Source organism: Zootoca vivipara, chromosome 11 (assembly GCF_963506605.1).
Source record: "Zootoca vivipara chromosome 11, rZooViv1.1, whole genome shotgun sequence".
In the NCBI taxonomy this organism is placed as follows: Eukaryota; Metazoa; Chordata; class Lepidosauria; order Squamata; family Lacertidae; genus Zootoca; species Zootoca vivipara.
The window spans coordinates 19704612-19721229 of NC_083286.1; the positions used below are offsets into that span (position 1 = coordinate 19704612).

The 16618-nt window shown below is 44.8% G+C and overlaps 1 protein-coding gene across 5 annotated transcripts in view; it reads left to right on the top strand.

Moving 5' to 3' along the window:
* The first annotated feature begins 15848 nt into the window (after positions 1–15848).
* The window catches only part of SEMA6A (semaphorin 6A), a 185311-nt gene continuing 184541 nt past the window's right edge, over positions 15849–16618 (top strand). For 4 of the 5 annotated variants that reach the window (XM_035100288.2, XM_035100290.2, XM_035100289.2 and 1 more), the window contains exon 1: positions 15850–16599. The gene's annotated coding sequence lies outside the window, so the exon portion shown is untranslated. Of the gene's footprint in view, positions 16600–16618 lie in introns of all 5 variants that reach the window. The other variant, XM_035100287.2, reaches the window with a different exon arrangement.

The following is a 16618-nucleotide window of genomic DNA, read 5'->3' on the forward strand; positions in this document are numbered from 1 at the left end:
GTATGTGATGGTCCTTAAAACAATGTTTCGACCTCTAGAGACACTTTATTAGCTTAAACTCTTTGTGCCTGAAATGTTTCCACGTGGATTTGCTCCATTTAATTGCACTTCAAAAATTAGATGTTGATTTCTATCATGTGCTCCAGGTCTTCTTATAAGCGTATCTGACAAGCTTGTGTGCTAGTAAACACTCGTGAACATCTGTTAATTTAAACCTGGCAAACATGCCCCTTGGTAGGCAGCGATGCACTCTGCATGAAGTGTTCTCCTTTGGCCCTTCTCCCTTTCCATTACTTCTTTCCGCCAAAGTAAACAGAGCTGGCACAGCAAAGCCATGCTGGGGAAGCAGTCCGCCCTGGCATGGATTCCGAATGCTGTCCTACCTTTTCTGTACAGCCCCTATGAACCCTCATCCGCAAACCAGCCTGCCCCGTCTAAAACAAAGGGAACAAATAACCATTACGAAATGGTCTTATTATAAATATTTGTTCCCTGGTTTGAAGTTTATAATAAGTAAAGCTCATCAAATAGAAAATACACTTTTTTCTCAAGAAAGTCATTTTTGAAGGTCTGGGAAATAATTACTCTCTTGCAAAGGTAAGAAGTTTCCATGGGGAATTTTTTTCTAAAACCAGTCCTTCCTTTAGATTCATTAGGAGACAGCAGCTCACTATTCGATCAGCAGATAATGAATCCTGATAATTACCATTGCTAGCAGAAATAACTGGGCAAACATTTAACATCGCAAGTCAACACCAAAATCGCTGCTTGACTAAGGAGGCTGTGAGAGTTCTGACAGAATAAGAATGTGTACAGAAATATCATTCTTTTGGAAAGATTTGCTTCATGCTTGGATATTTACAGGCCCTAAACCGTTTCTATCTGACCTATGAACCATGGCGAAATTAGATTTTGGACACATCCAAAAGCAGCCCTGTTTAGGGAAGTTTTTAATGTCTGATCTTTTATTGTGTTTTTAATATTCTGTTGGAAGCCGCGCAGAGGGGCTGGGGAAACCCAGCCAGATGGGCGGGGTATAAATAAGTTGTTGTTGTTGTTGTTGTTGTCGTCGTCGTCCACACTATTCCTCGAAGAATCTAGGAACTGTAGTCTATCCCTCACAGAGTTACAATCCTTAGTACCCTTACGAAACTACAGTATTCTGCGGCAGAGGTCACAGGTTTTAAGTGTGCTTTAAATGTATGGTGTATTTAAATGCGATCTATTTCAGGTCTTTTCTGACTTCTGGGCTTTCTTGAGCAGCTGGTTAACTCAAGCAGCTGCTTGAGAGAGGAGAGGAGGGCGGGGAAGGACAACCTTGCTAAGGTCCTCAGAGGTAGTCACATGGACAGGCACATTCCAATGAAACTCACACAATGAGTCTTCCATGAGCTGTCACAGTTAGGTTACTTTTAAATCTGCTTATTGAGCGCTCACCCTGGTTTGTGTGCAGGGAGATTAGAAAACACTGGCTGTTGAATGAGCACGTATTCTTTTTTGTTTGTTGGGAGGTTGGAGGAGGTTGTGTCAAAGCACGTATTATCCCACACTTTCCAAGGTGCTTTGCTTATCGCAAGAAGCCCAGTCTTTTGGAGAAGGGCCTCTGTTGCGCAACCTGAATTTCATAAAATCAGCATAGAATTATAGAGTTGAAAGGGACTCTGAGGGTCATCTAGTTCAACCCAGTTGCAATGCAGGAGTATGTAGCTGCCCCATACAGGGATTGAACCTGTTATTTAATCAATTCCACCCCAAAACAGGGGAGGTCCAGAAGTGTCCTTTTGACAGAACTTGAGCTTCAGCATGGATAGCAATTAGGGTGATGTTGAGCATATCGCCCAATATTCCGCAGATGAAAATTGAGACGTTTTTTTCACTCCCTCCCCAACTGACCCTCCTCGGTCCCCCTACTTTTTGTCAGCATCTGCCCACCCCACATAGAGCATTACCTGTCAGAGGAAGGTCAAGCACTGCCACCAGTACCCACTTTTAGAAAGAGGCAAAATTAGATGCAGACTCACAAAGCTTTTTTCGGCCCTGGACCTCAGTGTCCGGGCAGAACGATGGGGGTGGAGACGCTCCTTCAGGTATACTGGACCGAAGCCATTTAGGGCTTTAAAGGTCAGCACCAACACTTTGAATTGTGCTCAGAAACGTACTGGGAACCAATGTAGGTCTTTCAAGACCGGTGTTACCGGTACAGTGGTGCCTCGCTTAACGAATGCCCTGCTTAACAAAAATTCCGCTTAACGAAAGGATTTTTCGAGCGGAGGTTGCCTCACTAGACGAATTCGTTTTATGAAAAATTCATCTAGCGAATCGCGGTTTCCCATAGGAATGCATTGAAATTCAATTAATGCATTCCTATGGGGGGGAATTAAAAAAAACTCAATGCATTCCTATGGGATTTGCTAGACGAATTATTCATTATAAGAAAAGACCCGTGGAACGAATTAAATTTGTCTAGCGAGGCACCACTGTAGGTGGTATCGGCGGCCACTCCCAGTCACCAGTCTAGCTGCCACATTCTGGATTAGTTGTAGTTTCCAGGTCACTTCCCAGTGTCCAACTAGGCAGAGACATATAGATATAGATATAGATATAGATATAGATATAGATATAGATATAGATATAGATGCACATTCCATTTATGAATCACAGCCTATGAAACACCTTACAGCAATTTAGCAATAAAAGCACATATAAAGTATTTCCACAATTGATATAAATCTAAGGAAATGTACATTTCCTAAGCCACAACTACACTATTATTACCACTGCATCCTGGACATATTGAGCCTTAACACTGATCACCACCACCACCCCCATTCTGATAGTTCTGCCAAACGTCAGATAAAAAAAATATGGATCAGCAAACATATACTGTATACTTTATACAAGACAAATATCCACTTCCAGGTGGTTGCTCTGTTGGCGCATGCTGTTTCTGGTGCACCAGCAGAGCAGCCACCTGGAAGTGTGTATTTGTCTTGTATAAAGTATACATTCTGGAAAAGTATAATAATGCTCTTGTAGCTGGAGTTCTTTATCTCATGGAGCCTCACAGCAACCCTTTAGTGTTACTATAACTATCAGAGGAGAAGAACCGACACTGTCATTACCCTGCCCAAGATCTTTCCATCATCATTACAGTCAGCATTTGGACCTACGGTAAGGACCAAACCAGGCAATTGTGTTTGCTCTACATCTGTGCCCTTAACTAGAGTACAGATCCTGCCCCAATCTGGAATGGGACCCAAGCATAGGAGCGGGGTGTGCTTAAACCTTTTGCCTCTCACTATGGTCCTGATTCAGTTTGGAGGGGGAGCATTGAAGAAGAACTTCCTATTCCAGGCACGTCCAACAGGTAGATCGTGATCTACTGGTAGATCACTGGATGTCTGCGGTAGATCACTGGCTCCCCCCAAAGAAGCTGAACAACTGTGACTCCCCTAAAAAAGTTCAACATTTTAGCTCCTCCCTGAAAAACTCAACAACTTTGACCTGAACCCCAAAAAGGGGGTAGATCACTGCCAGTTTTTAACTCTGTGAGTAGATCACAGTCTCTTGGGAGTTGGCCACTCCTGTCTCAATTGGAGTTTCTTCTAACCAAGAAACCACAATGTTACAACTTTACAGTATATCATGGTGCAAATTATATCTGTGTGCTGCCACTCATACTAATGGCCATCACTACATGACCTAGTACAGTGGTTCCCAAACGTGGGTCTCCAGCTGTTTCGGGACTACGACTCCCATCACCCCTAGCTAGCAGGACCAGTGGTCAGGGGTGATGGGAATTGTAGTCCAAAAACAACTGGAGACCCAAGTTTGGGAAATGCGGATCTAGTAGCTCAGAGCAGGAAAGGAAAGCAGAAATGAGGGGCAACCCAATATATATCTACTCAGAAAAAGGTCACACTGAGTGCAATTTGACTCACTGCTTTTGCTAAGTACTTAAAAGGTTTACGATATGGGCCTCGTGCACACAAATCTGCATGTTCTAATTTATAGGAATGGATGTAGATTTGGAATTTCAATGTCACAGAAGGCAAGCCAATTCAATTCCCTTCCAGGTCACCTCAGTGTCCATGACCAGCACCAGGACTGTCAATTTGAATTAAATATTGGGGGGCCCAGGTAAGCCCTGTCATGAAGTAGCGATTCTGCGAGCAAGTACTGCTGGGTGGGGACCCTCAGGCAGGTAACAATTAGTGCCCCAAAGTGGGAGCATGTGCTGGGGTTGGCTGGTTGCAAGCATCCCCCAGCCCCTATAAATTTTCAAGTTAACCTGGAGAGAACATGCTGTTTATTAGACTTGTTGTTTGACGTCCTGTAACTTATGCCAAGGAAGAAGCCAGTAAAGCTCATTGCCTGCGTGTAATTGATTAGTAGCCTGGAGAGAGGAATTGGGGCGACGACTCCCTCCATGACAAGCCCCACCCTGCATAATCAATCACAAGATGCAGCACATAAACCCCATTTGAATGGCAATGCCCATCAACTTTTGGAGAGCGGCAGCCCCCTCAAATATTTTAGGGGGGCAAAAGGGACATTGGCCCCTAGAAGTGGGCTCCTGTGCTCCCTGATAAGCAAGCGCAGGATTGCAGCCTCAGAAAGACGACAAGAGAGCTGAAATGTAAGAGAAAAGATATCATGTAAAATAAGGCTGCATATTGGTTCTCAGACACTGAAAATGTGATGGCATTGTGATTGGTGAACAAAAAAGGTGAGTAAAGTTTAGTCTCATTTTTGGGTTGGAGCAGAATGGAACCTTTTAATGGGAAAGCTGGAGAGGAAAAATGACTCAGTACAAGTTTGGAGAGCCAGAGATAAAAGAAGAGGATAGAAAATGGTTGAGGAGCGGATTATAAAAGTGCCTTAACAATATAACCTCTCCAGGAATAATATTTTTTCAGGAAATAAGGAAATAGTTCTTTCAGTTGGTGTTTTTTTTTCCGGTGTGGGCTTTTTGTGTGCTATCTTCTGAAATACTCCTAAAAGCTGGTCTATATTGAAGAGGACTGTCTGTTAAAAAGAATCCTACTGAACCTGATTTTACCAAGGCAAAGAGGGCAAAGGGTAAGTCAACCTTCCAACATTTCAAAAACCTGTTTGTACAAGGTATGCAAAGGGCCGGTATTTAAATACCTGTGCCCTGTGTTCATTTTGGGGCCAGGGATGAATTAAGAGTTCATGGTAAGACAAACAACACCATATTCACCCGTTTCCTCCAGTTTTTCACCCAGCCATCGCCTCTAGTTTCATTCTCTTAGAAATGGCTTTAAGCACCAGAGAAATAACTACCCAAGATAAAGAACCACCAAACTCTGGGTTTCCCTTCCTTCTGTGAAATTAAGCTGAGGGCTACATGGGTGTCGTAAGTGGCCATAGGTGGTTCCCCAACTCTGCTCTGTTTGAATAGCAGCAATGCAGATGTGGCAAGTAAACATTATGGTTGGAATATTTATTTGTTTAAGTAACGTTTTCCCCACTTTCGGTAGGGGTCTTGGGGGGGCAGTTTTTGGAATTCATGGGAAAGGTGTCAAGAGCAGAGTATTTAAAGGAGTATTGATAGGTCTGACAGAGGCACAAAGGCATCAACCCTGGCCAAAAGGCAAGAGCTGGGAACTGTAGATAAATGACAAGGAATTAGGGTCAGAAGGAATATCCCCAATCTAACTACAGATTCATACAAGATTTTATAGGCTGAGCACATTTTAGCTGTAGTGATGAATAGTAGAATCATAAAGGTAAAGGTAAAGGGACCCCTGACCATTAGGTCCAGTCGTGACCGACTCTGGGGTTGCGCGCTCATCTCGCATTATTGGCTGAGGAAGCCGGCGTATAGCTTCCAGGTCATGTGGCCAGCATGACAAAGCTGCTTCTGGCGAACCATAGCAGCGCACGGAAACGTTGTTTACCTTCCCGCTGTAGCGGTTCCTATTTATCTACTTGCACTTTGACGTGCTTTTGAACTGCTAGGTTGGCAGGAGCTGGGACCAAGCAACAGGAGCTCACCCCGTCACAGGGATTCGAACCGCCGACCTTCTGATCAGCAAGCCCTAGGCTCAGTGGTTTAACCACAGCGCCACCTGGGTCCCTAGTAGAATCATAGACTCACAGAATTGTGGAGTTGGAGGGTACCCCTGAGGGTCATCTAGACCAACCCCTGCAAAGCAGGAATCTCAGCTCAAGCATCTATGACAGATGGCTACCCAACCTCTGCTTAAAAACCTCCAAGGAAGGAGAGTGTACAACTTCCCGAGGGAGACTGTCCCACTGTCGAACAGCTCTTATTGTCAGAAAGTTTTTTCTGATGTTTAGTCAGAATCTATTTTCTTGTAACTTGAAGCTATTGGTTTGAGCCCCACCCTCCAGAGCAGGAGAAAATATTTGAATTTGAATAGTAGACCATCCCTGTTTAAGTAGCTAAAGAGGAAAAAGATATGATGAAATTAGGGCATGCTAAATTGTTGCACCGAGTCCCCCCCCCCCCAAAAGGGGGGGAATGTGAAAAGCTTTTCAAACTAAAATTGTCTCTGTACATTCCCAACCCACCCGCCACATCTAAGTGCTCTTGCTAACAAAATGCATCCGTCCTCAACAACAATTATCCTTTTTGGTAACTTCTGTTTAAAATTTCCAATCAAAAGTAATATAAACAGTATATGCGTTCTCAGCTCCTTTGGTTGGCAAATTACATTGTGTACATATTGAGTTTAAAGTGTCTCGAGGAGAAAACATTTGCTTGATCCAAGAAGAAAGCTTTTCCTTGTAATCTAACATACTAGGAAGTGAATGAATTTGTGTGTAGTTTAGATTGGGAAATCAAAGCAACTCCAAGTTCCAGCAGCCCTTTCATTATCTAAAAGTAAAATGCAGAACAAACAGCACCATGTAATTATTTTAATTTTAATGCCATGGCTTCGTGTAGCCACACAGTAAATCTACCAAACGTACTCAATCTTTTCACTTATCTGGATCCGAAAATATAAATCATCTGAAGGCAATTGTACTTGTGAATGAATCCACTGGAAAATAGGTACCTTCCAACAAGCTGAAATGAATTGGCGTCTTGGAACACAGGTCAGCCAAGAATGGCAAGAGGAGAAATGCTACTTGAAACACACGGAGATCCTTTGCCCATATTACACATCTGAAGGCACCAGGAAAATGAGGAAAGTCACAAAACTAAAGGGCTTTTCTCTCTTTCTTCCTCTTCTAAAAAAAGGTACTGTGATTTATATCATCTGCTTCCATTCCAGTATCATTTTCAATTTCCCCCAATGAAAATTTCATATCAAAAGTGAATAGTGCCAAAAGGAATAAGGCGAAGGGTTTAACGAAGTACAGTAGAATGATTGTTGAATACAAAGGACAACAGAGTGCTGAGGAGCTATTCATGGGACAGTGATACAGTGAGCGCCCTGTTTGGAAACACTTGCACATTAGTGCAAGCAAAACAGGAGGGAGATGGTCCTCTTTTGTCCCATATGAATTCAGGTTATAGTTGAGCTCCTTCCCAGGACTTTAGAGGTTATGTTTTCTATCCCAATTTAAAATCGTTGAGAAGCCTCCATGTGTTGCTCTGAATTGAGTTTCTTTCACTGTCGTTTGAATTGCTCCATCCTTGTCAGGGACGCTTTTTGTTTCAAGCTGGAGGCACCAGCTAACAAATGGGTTCCAACGCAGTCCTGCTCCAGATATTCTGCTCCCCATAATCTCTACAGTTTAACTAGCTAAGAGGCATGGGTCCCAAGCGCATGCATGTTTACTGAGAGGTAACTCCCACTTAGTTCAATGGGGCTTACTGGTACCAAGTAAGTGTGTCCAAGGATTAATCAAAAATTAAAGAAGGAATGGGAATGTGTAGATGAATACATGGTGAAACGATGTTATAACAACGATGTTCCAAAAGTAATTCATTGATATGTTTAGACTGAAATCCACAAGGTTAAGAGCAGGAAAAGGGGTACAAGACTTCGTGGTTAATACCAAAAATTATACTGCTTAAACACAATTTAAAGGATATCGTATTAAGGTGAATAATGCCAATCACAGGTGGAGGGAAGTCACAGGGAAATAAGAGGGGGGGAATGAATAATGATATTTTGATATATGTACTTTATAGAATGTAATGTTATGGTTTTCTTTTGACTGTATCACTATAGCAATGTAAGAACAAAATAAAATAAATAAGGTTTGGGTCTAAGGACTGCAGTACAAAACACATGTAAGTGGCAATTCTACAAATTATTTTCATCATCACCAGCACCTTCTGTCAAGAGTTTGGGTGTAACCTTCGATGCCTCCCTTTCCATGGAGGCGCTGGTTGCATCCACAGCTAAGGTGGCATTTTTTCATCTCCGCCGCATTAAGCAGTTGGTCTCTTACCTTTCTCGCCCTGACCTGGCCACAGTGATCCATGCGACGGTCACCTCCAGGCTTGATTATTGTAACTTGCTTTACACGGGGCTGCCCTTGAAGCTGACCCAGAAACTCCAGCGGGTGCAGAATGCCACGGCAAGGCTCCTTATGGTGTCCCGGCCATGGGATCACATTCACCCAGTGCTTTACCAGCTGCACTGGCTCCCGGTGGAGTACAGGATCAGATTTAAGGTGCTGGTTTTGACCTTTAAAGCCCTATGCGGCCTAGGACCCTCATACCTACAGGACCGCCTCTTCTGGTATGCCCCGCGGAGGACCTTAAGGTCCACAAATAACAACATGTTGGAGATCCCGAGCCAAAAGGTGGTTAGATTGTGCTCAACTAGGGCCAGGGCCTTTTCAGTATTGGCCCCAACTTGGTGGAACGCTCTCTCACAGGAGACCAGGGCCCTGCGGGATTTGACATCTTTCTGCAGGGCCTGCAAGACGGAGCTGTTCCACCTGGCCTTTGGCCTGGACTCAGTCTGACCCCTATGTTTTCCTCCCTTATGGTTTTTAACTTGGGCCTTTTTTAAAATGAGGCTGCATTTAAAATTTTGAATGTAAATTGTATTTTAACCTGTGTTTTAACTAATTGTTTTTCTTTCTTTATGTCTTATTGTAATTTTACTGGTGTCAGCCGCGCTGAGCCCAGTTTCGACTGGGGAGGGCAGGGTATAAATAAAATTTTATTATTATCATCATCATCATCATGGATTTGTTAATCGTCTTCTAAACCACCAACTCAGGGTGATTTACGCATAAAATAATTAAAAACAGTTAAAAACACAGCAGGAACAACAAATGCATTTAAAATAAACCAAAACCCCTAACAAGTAGACACTCGTGGTAAATACCCATTTATCCAGCTCAGAAAGCTTGTCGAAACAAAAGTTTACTTGTATACGTCTTGAAACAATGGATAAAACAAACACCATTAGATGTACTGCTGGATAAGTGTTTAATGGTCATTGCATTTGTTTTAAAAACCATTTAAAATTTAGTTACAAAACCCAAACGTGTACTCAATTGTTTCTGAAAAGTGCAGATACTGCGCCCTCTCATATCTCCACAGGATGCTGTTCCACAGAACAAGGGCAGCCACACTGCAAGACCTGGTCTAAGTTACATACCCAGTGATAAGTCCATTAAACTCAGCAGAGCCAACTTCCGAGTAAACATGTATTGCATTGTTACTAGGCAGTAACACAGAGCTTAGCAAGGCTTACTTGTGAGCGAACATGCTTAGCATTGCACTGCACAGCTGCAATCCTATCACACTTTTTTTGGCACACTGTGCAGAGTGAGAATTACTTCCAAGTAAACATGCATCAAGGTTGGCAGCTATCATAGTAACTATTGAAAACAAGGATACCTGAAAGATTGTCCCATATCTCTTATGTTGCTTCACTGTATTCTGCAGAAGAGGCTGTTCTATCAGGAGGTCCATCTTACACAATGTTGAAATGGAGACTTTAATGAGGTGGAACCTACGCTTTGTACCTCCCCTCCCATTATATATTAGACAGGTGCCATCTCTATTGCCTTTTTGGCACTTGTTAAAGAAGTTCCTCTTTTAACAAGCCTTCCAAGACCTTTATCCCAGTTAGTATCCGGATTTGAACTGATTTTATGCATGTGCTGTTGTTTTTATTTTATTTTTAAAACTCTCTCTCTCTCTCTCTCTCTCTCTCTCTCTCTCTCTCTCTCTCTCTCTCTCTGTGTGTGTGTGTGTGTGTGTGTGTGTGTGTGTCAGTTTTATATTCATTATTATACTGTATTGTGAATTGTCTCAGGGTGCCTCATGGCAAGTGGTTCCTAAATGAAATAAGTAATATACATTTGGATAAAATTCACAAACACACATATATATGGGTTGCCATATTTCAAAAAGTGAAAATCCAGACACAAAAGTTGTTGAGCTTATTTTTAAGGAAATGTGCCAAAATCCACACTTCCGACATGGGTTTGAATTTTCCCGGACATTACAGTGATCTCTGCCCGGACCTTGTTTCCGACAGCCAAATCCTGGCTATGTCCGGAAAGTTCCAGAGGTATGACAACCCTAATATATTATCACATAATTGCAAAGTTAGAAGGGAACACACAGGAATGGATGTCCTGTGTGGTCCCTTCCGACTTTGCAATTATATGATTCTAAATATATATACTTGTATATTATCCGAATGTATATATGGATACAATATAATAAAGCAGAATGGGGAAATGTATCAAACTCCCTACTACAAATATAGCATTTGCTATAATTTCCCACGACATGAAAACATTATCAGCAATGTTGCTTTTGCAGTGTTTTCTGCCATGAAATCATGTTGTGATGTTTGTCCTTTTTTCTGCATTGTATTTGTGTCACCAGCACTACATCTCGTGCTAACAGTAATGCTGGTGTTGTTGAAGCAAATTGTATGAACGTGCTATAATACATGTAGATTCACTGAGGTTTGAAAAGGGCAAGTTAAACCTGTGCTTTGAATCAGCAGATAGATTTATTCGCCTCGGAAATCAGAGAAGCAGATCCAAATCAGAAAAAAGAGGTGAAATATAACTCTTCATTCATTACTTTGGCAGCTAGCACAATTGCCCAGTAAAGAGCCCTTAGATCCAAGACAGTTGCTTTCCTCGTAGCCTGTAATGCAATTTCATGTAATTGCAGAGATCCAAAACTGAATGGTTTTAAAAGATAACTACCTGAATGTGTAGTGTAGCTGCATTTGGGAAATCCTGAGCAAGCTACGTAACAAGAATGGGTACATAAGAGGGGAGGAGGGACTTACACTTTGAAATTATATGCATGTATGTGGTACCAACACAAAATGTTGCAGTATCAAGTGCTCCTTTTTTAGGATTCCAGCCAGCCAGCTATTCCTTTCCCCAGGATATGTGATTCCATCCCACATTCCCCCTAGTTTTCCATTGCCCCACACCCAACAGTTTATCAGCATTCTGTACCCACTGAGCATGCTAACAGTGTTTCCATCATGACAGGATTTGGGGGGCAGAGGTTTAGGGTCTCACTGTGCAGGAAGCATAGGTGCCAACTCTCTGGGGCCCTGGGTACATGAGCACACACAAAATTCCCCATGAAGGGGTTGGGCACCCACAAATTTTAGTGCCAGGGCCATGCACGCTCCATAGCACCCATGGCCCGGGGCACCCATGGTTGCGAGGCCTAGCCTAGTTGGCACTCCTGGCAGGAAGGTCCCAAATACAGCAGGGCTGACTGACCATTGAAGAAATTGAAATCATGCGTATTACTATCTAGAGAGAGGGTGATATTACTATTAATCTAAATCTAGAATTTGGAAATCTAAAATTTCCAAATTCCATCACTGCATGCTCACTTCACATTGGATAGTCCACCCCCAACATTTTGTATTTCAGCAAACCTTGGGATTTCTCAAACCAGTTGCTATCTCCCTCTTGTGCGTGGCTGGTGCTGTTTCAGTGACATGGTCCACCCTCAAACGAGTTTGCCAATAATTTCCAGAGGAGTCTCTTAAAAAATAGATCACAATCGCCAGTTCCCCCGTATAGAGCTCAGTGTGTGATGGAGTCCAGTCAGTGACTGCTTAATCTATTGCTCATTTCTCAGTTCACATTTATTACATGGCACAGCTGCTGAGGGGGTGACCTGACGAATTGCACTTTTACAAAAGACCTTTTGGGGTGTTCTTAATGCCACGGGGGTGAGCATGTTAGCTCCACCCCTATAGCTGAGCCAGCCACTCTGCCATTTGTGAAGGGTCTGAAGCTGTACTTGTGGAGAGAAGTGCAGGAAGCTCCCCACTTCAGCCAGTTGCCCTCCTAAAGTTTGAAGGCAGGTGGAGTGGCAATGGGGGTGTGAGAATAATGCATTCATCCCTATGGCCCATGCCCATATGTTTACTGCGCATTTAAGAAGAGGGTGATCGCCTTGCACTTTGTTGAGAGCCAAAATAGCATCCCCACAACTCTTTTTTGTTTCGCTTTCAATGGCACACACAAATCGAGGCTGGAGAGGCAGTGAAACAGCATGCCTCTGGGAATCTGACGCTCATCAAAGCAACCACTTCATGCCGAAGCTTGCAAATGTGGGTTGACTTGCAGTCCGGGTTTACGAGCAATCATATGAAGATGTTAGCAGGAAGCCAATGTACTGGTAGCTTTTGGGCTGGGCTAGTCTCTCCCTCCCTCCCACTTGAATAAAATATGGGGGGGGGAGCATTTGCCCCACAAAACCAATCACAAGATGCTGTGCCGCCACACCATTTGAATGGTAATGCTCATAAACTGGGGGGGGGGCTCAAAAAAATGGGGTAGTGAAAGGACCTCAGCCCCCAGGAGTTGGTTGCAATGCTAACAACAACAAGCATTTTATTATTTATACCTCGCCTCTCTGGTTGGGTTTCCTCAGCCACTCTGGGCGGCTTATAGAGTTGTTATGAGGGTAAGGGTGGTGGAATCCTGCATGTCACCTTGAGCTCCTTGAAGTGAAGCGAGAATACATATGTAGAAAATAATTTGCTGATCCAGTCCCACTGTGGCTGCATGAATGTATCCTTATTTATAGAAGGGACAGTGAAGGTCATATGGTCCACCTTGCTCCTCAGAGTGCATCTGTAATGCAGGATGCAACCAAACCCTAACAGATGGCCTTAACAGATGATGCTTAGAGACCTTCAGATGACTTCCTGGCCAATTAAACACCCCAGAATATCAGGGCTTGGCCAATAAAAGCTATATACCATCAGTACATGAACGTTTCCTTGTTTTTCTCTTTCCTCAATTTAAAAAGTGTTTGCAAGTGCTTTGCCCTCTCTCTTCAACTCCACGGATCTGGGAAACAGTGAGAGGGAAAGTTTTATTCATATTAAAAGAAGAATAAGGGAGGCGCGGAAGAAACCCACCTCCCTTAACTTTCAAAAAGTCAGTGTGTCTAACATTCAAATATAGCCACCGAGCAAACAAGACAGCTTAATTGTTTGCTTCTCTAAGGGAAGGAGCTAAACCTGGAATTAATTTGGCTCAGCTTGTGAAGCAATCCGTTTGCTCTGCTTAATTCTGGCAATTAAAGAAGTTTTCTCAGACACAATTAACATGTAAATCAGCCGCGGAGTGAGGGGTGCGCGGTGAGGATGCGGGGGGCAGGCTGGGGGAAAAGAAGGAGTATGCTAAGGCAATTGGCGGCGGGGGGGGGCGAGACTCCTTCCTCTTGCACTGCGCCGCCTTGGCCGCTGGGGGCGCTGGTGGTCCTATACTGTACTAGTTATCTAAGTAGCAGCATTAGGATTAGCGGCAGCCAGTCGCTTTCCCAGGCGGGAGGGGCCTGGGAAGCAGGAGGATTAATTTATTAGCGCTGCTACTGCTCTTCCCTGGGCTGATTGGCTCCGAGACAGGGACGGATTAACCCAGCCAGTAGCTCTCGGGCTGGGATTTGGGGGGAAAGGGAGGGCGGGAGAGGAAGAAAGGCGAGCGGATGGGAAGGACCGCGAGGCCGTGCCAAAGATCTCCCCCGAGTAGCATTGCAACGCGCTGCCCATGCCGGGGGACGTCCGATTAGCATTCTCCGCGCACGCAGTTCCAGCAATTTATTTGTTTTCGCCCGGAGCCCTGGAAACTCGAGCAAAGCGGGCCGGGCGCGCATGTTGCATGCGAGAGCATGCGCGCATCCAGAGGAGGACCGGGCTCGTCTCCGCACCCGCTGCAAGGCGCCTAGCTGCTTACAAGAGCGTTTGGTCAGAGGCGGGGAACTGGGCCAAAAGCCCAGTTGTAGCCGGCGCCCTGTTACCTTAACGCGCCCGATCCTGTTACCAAAAAAACAAGGAGACATAGAGTGGTGATAGAGCGCTCTTCTCGCAACGCCTTAGAGTGGGATGGCGGTGGGCGACCAAACTTTTCGTAAATTTGATCAGCCCTTGCTCCGTTGGTGACTTTCTTCTTTAAAAAAAAGGGGGGGACTTTACTGGTGAAGCGTCCCCTTCTGGCTAAAGAGACGAACAGCAAGAAGCGAATCCCCAACTGTTACGACTCCTCTCCCTTGGCGATGGAACCTTCGCCCGTTAAGCAGAAGGGAAATACTGCGCGCGCTGTAAAAACTAAGCCATTCGGGAGGCGTGCAGGCTTAGATCGCCGGCCCTTGCTGGCATTTCGGCTGCTGCGGTGCCGTCTCCCGGTAACGCTCTCTTGTCTTTCATTCACAGGCACACATGGGCCCGCTTTATTAATTCCTTCCCCGCTTTTTCTTTTTTTCCAGAACAAAAAACAATCCATATTATGCAGCCCTTCTTCGTTCCACGCCCCACCTCCCAGCAAACTATGTTGGTCTCCTCTTTCGCCGTCATTACGGGCAGAATCCGTGGAAGTTTGATTCGGATCATGAAAACTAAATAAACTACAGAGCGATTAGACAAGGGCAGCTTGGCTGTCAAGTCAATTTAAATGGCAAGGTATCACAAGACTCTTGCTAATTTTGCTGCCAGATAAAGGACACTAAGGTTGGGGAAGAAAGAGAAACGAGGGTTTTTTTTGTTTTTTGTTTTTGCTAACTTTGGGCATGGTTCCCATATCTATCCACCCATACAGTATATTTTAACACAGGCAATGTTTTTTTCTTTGCCAATATAAAGTTCGAGGAAGAAGGAATGTGGGTACAACGTTGAGGTAGATCCCCCAAGTGTTTGTTTTTAAACACACACATACTCTTTCCATATTGGAAAAACTAAAATCTCCTTATTGTGGGTAAGTCCAAAATGGTCAAATCAAAAATGTACAGACAAGAGGTTGCTTTGGTTTGAAGTCCTGCCCCCATTATTGATTAGAGTGCAGCTGCTGTCAATGAGGACTTTAGCGCGATTGTGTGGGTGAAAGATTCTGGAAGTAGGTTGCAATCCTCTTAAAAAACTCATGCTAGGCTCGTTCCAAAAGATTATTCTTGAATTGTGAGCAGAGTTCCTTTTGCGCACGCCTTCCGCAGACAACGCTTTGTTGCAGTGGGAAAATCATCCTCGGTACCGCCGTTTGAATGAGGAGGACTTAACACATCCCTTTAAAGTTTAAACTTTTCAATTTAAAAAATAATAATCGATGAACAAATCCTTTCTCGCAGCTCGTCTCTGGTAGTGTTTCTCAGCAGGCTTTCTTCCTCCTCTTCTTTTCAAACAAATCTCTTTTTTTATTTAATTAGGCAGAAGAAACTTTCTCCATCGTGTCCCCCGGTTTCCCATCAGAATCCCCATCAGTTACATTGAATGTATGCACAGAAGAGAGAGCGGAATAAAGGGAGGGCTCCCGGTTTCTCTTTTTCTGTGGGAGTGTTGGCACTTTGCTGGCACCCGCCCTTCCCCCATGCCCTCCTCGCCCCCGCCCCCGAAAAAACCCCACACACACATTCATGGGCTGGCTGTTTGAGAAGTGGGCGAAGGTGGATGTCATGCTCGGGGCAGTCCGTTTCCGCGAAATCCAGCCCGGGATTTGACTCCACCTCCAGCCAAGCTGCTTCCCAGTGACAGAAGAGTTGGGACGGAGACTCGCAGTGGGAAGAGAGGCAGGGCGCAGGGAGATCGGGAGAGAAACGGAGAGAGGCTGCTGTGAAGTCCTCCCCAAACACGCACTTCAATGACCAGGCGAGCTGGGGCGAAGCGCACTCTCCTGCCGGGGCACAAGCAGCTCTGCCTGCAGACGAGGAGTTCCCCCGAAGACGCCTCGCCCGTCGGGAGCACTTTTTCGGAGGGCCAGCGCAAGACCCTGAAAGGACTTCTCCTCTCCCACGATCCGTCGGAAGGGGACTTACTGGAGTGGCAGCGCGAGTGGCATCGGGAAGAGGAATAACCGGAGCTCTTTGATTTGCCCCCTCCCCACACCCAACCCTTTCCCCCTTTGCCCCCCACCCTCCGTGGAGATGGACACATCGCGTCCCCCAAAGTCGAAATATTGAATCTTTTCCCCCCACCCACCCAAAACCTCCACACGCCGCCGCCGCCGCCCCACGCGCGCACACACATACACACGCCCCGCTCCCCCTAGGACGCACGCCGGTAATAATGACAAAGGATTGCAAAGGCGAGAGTGGATCGAGTTTCGCGGAGCGATCCCCTTAAATGGATTACTAAATGGGACACTCCATCAGCTAGTCCTGTCCTCGTAAGCCTCCCAGATACATGCACCGACGAGGTACGTGAACTCCTTTTTC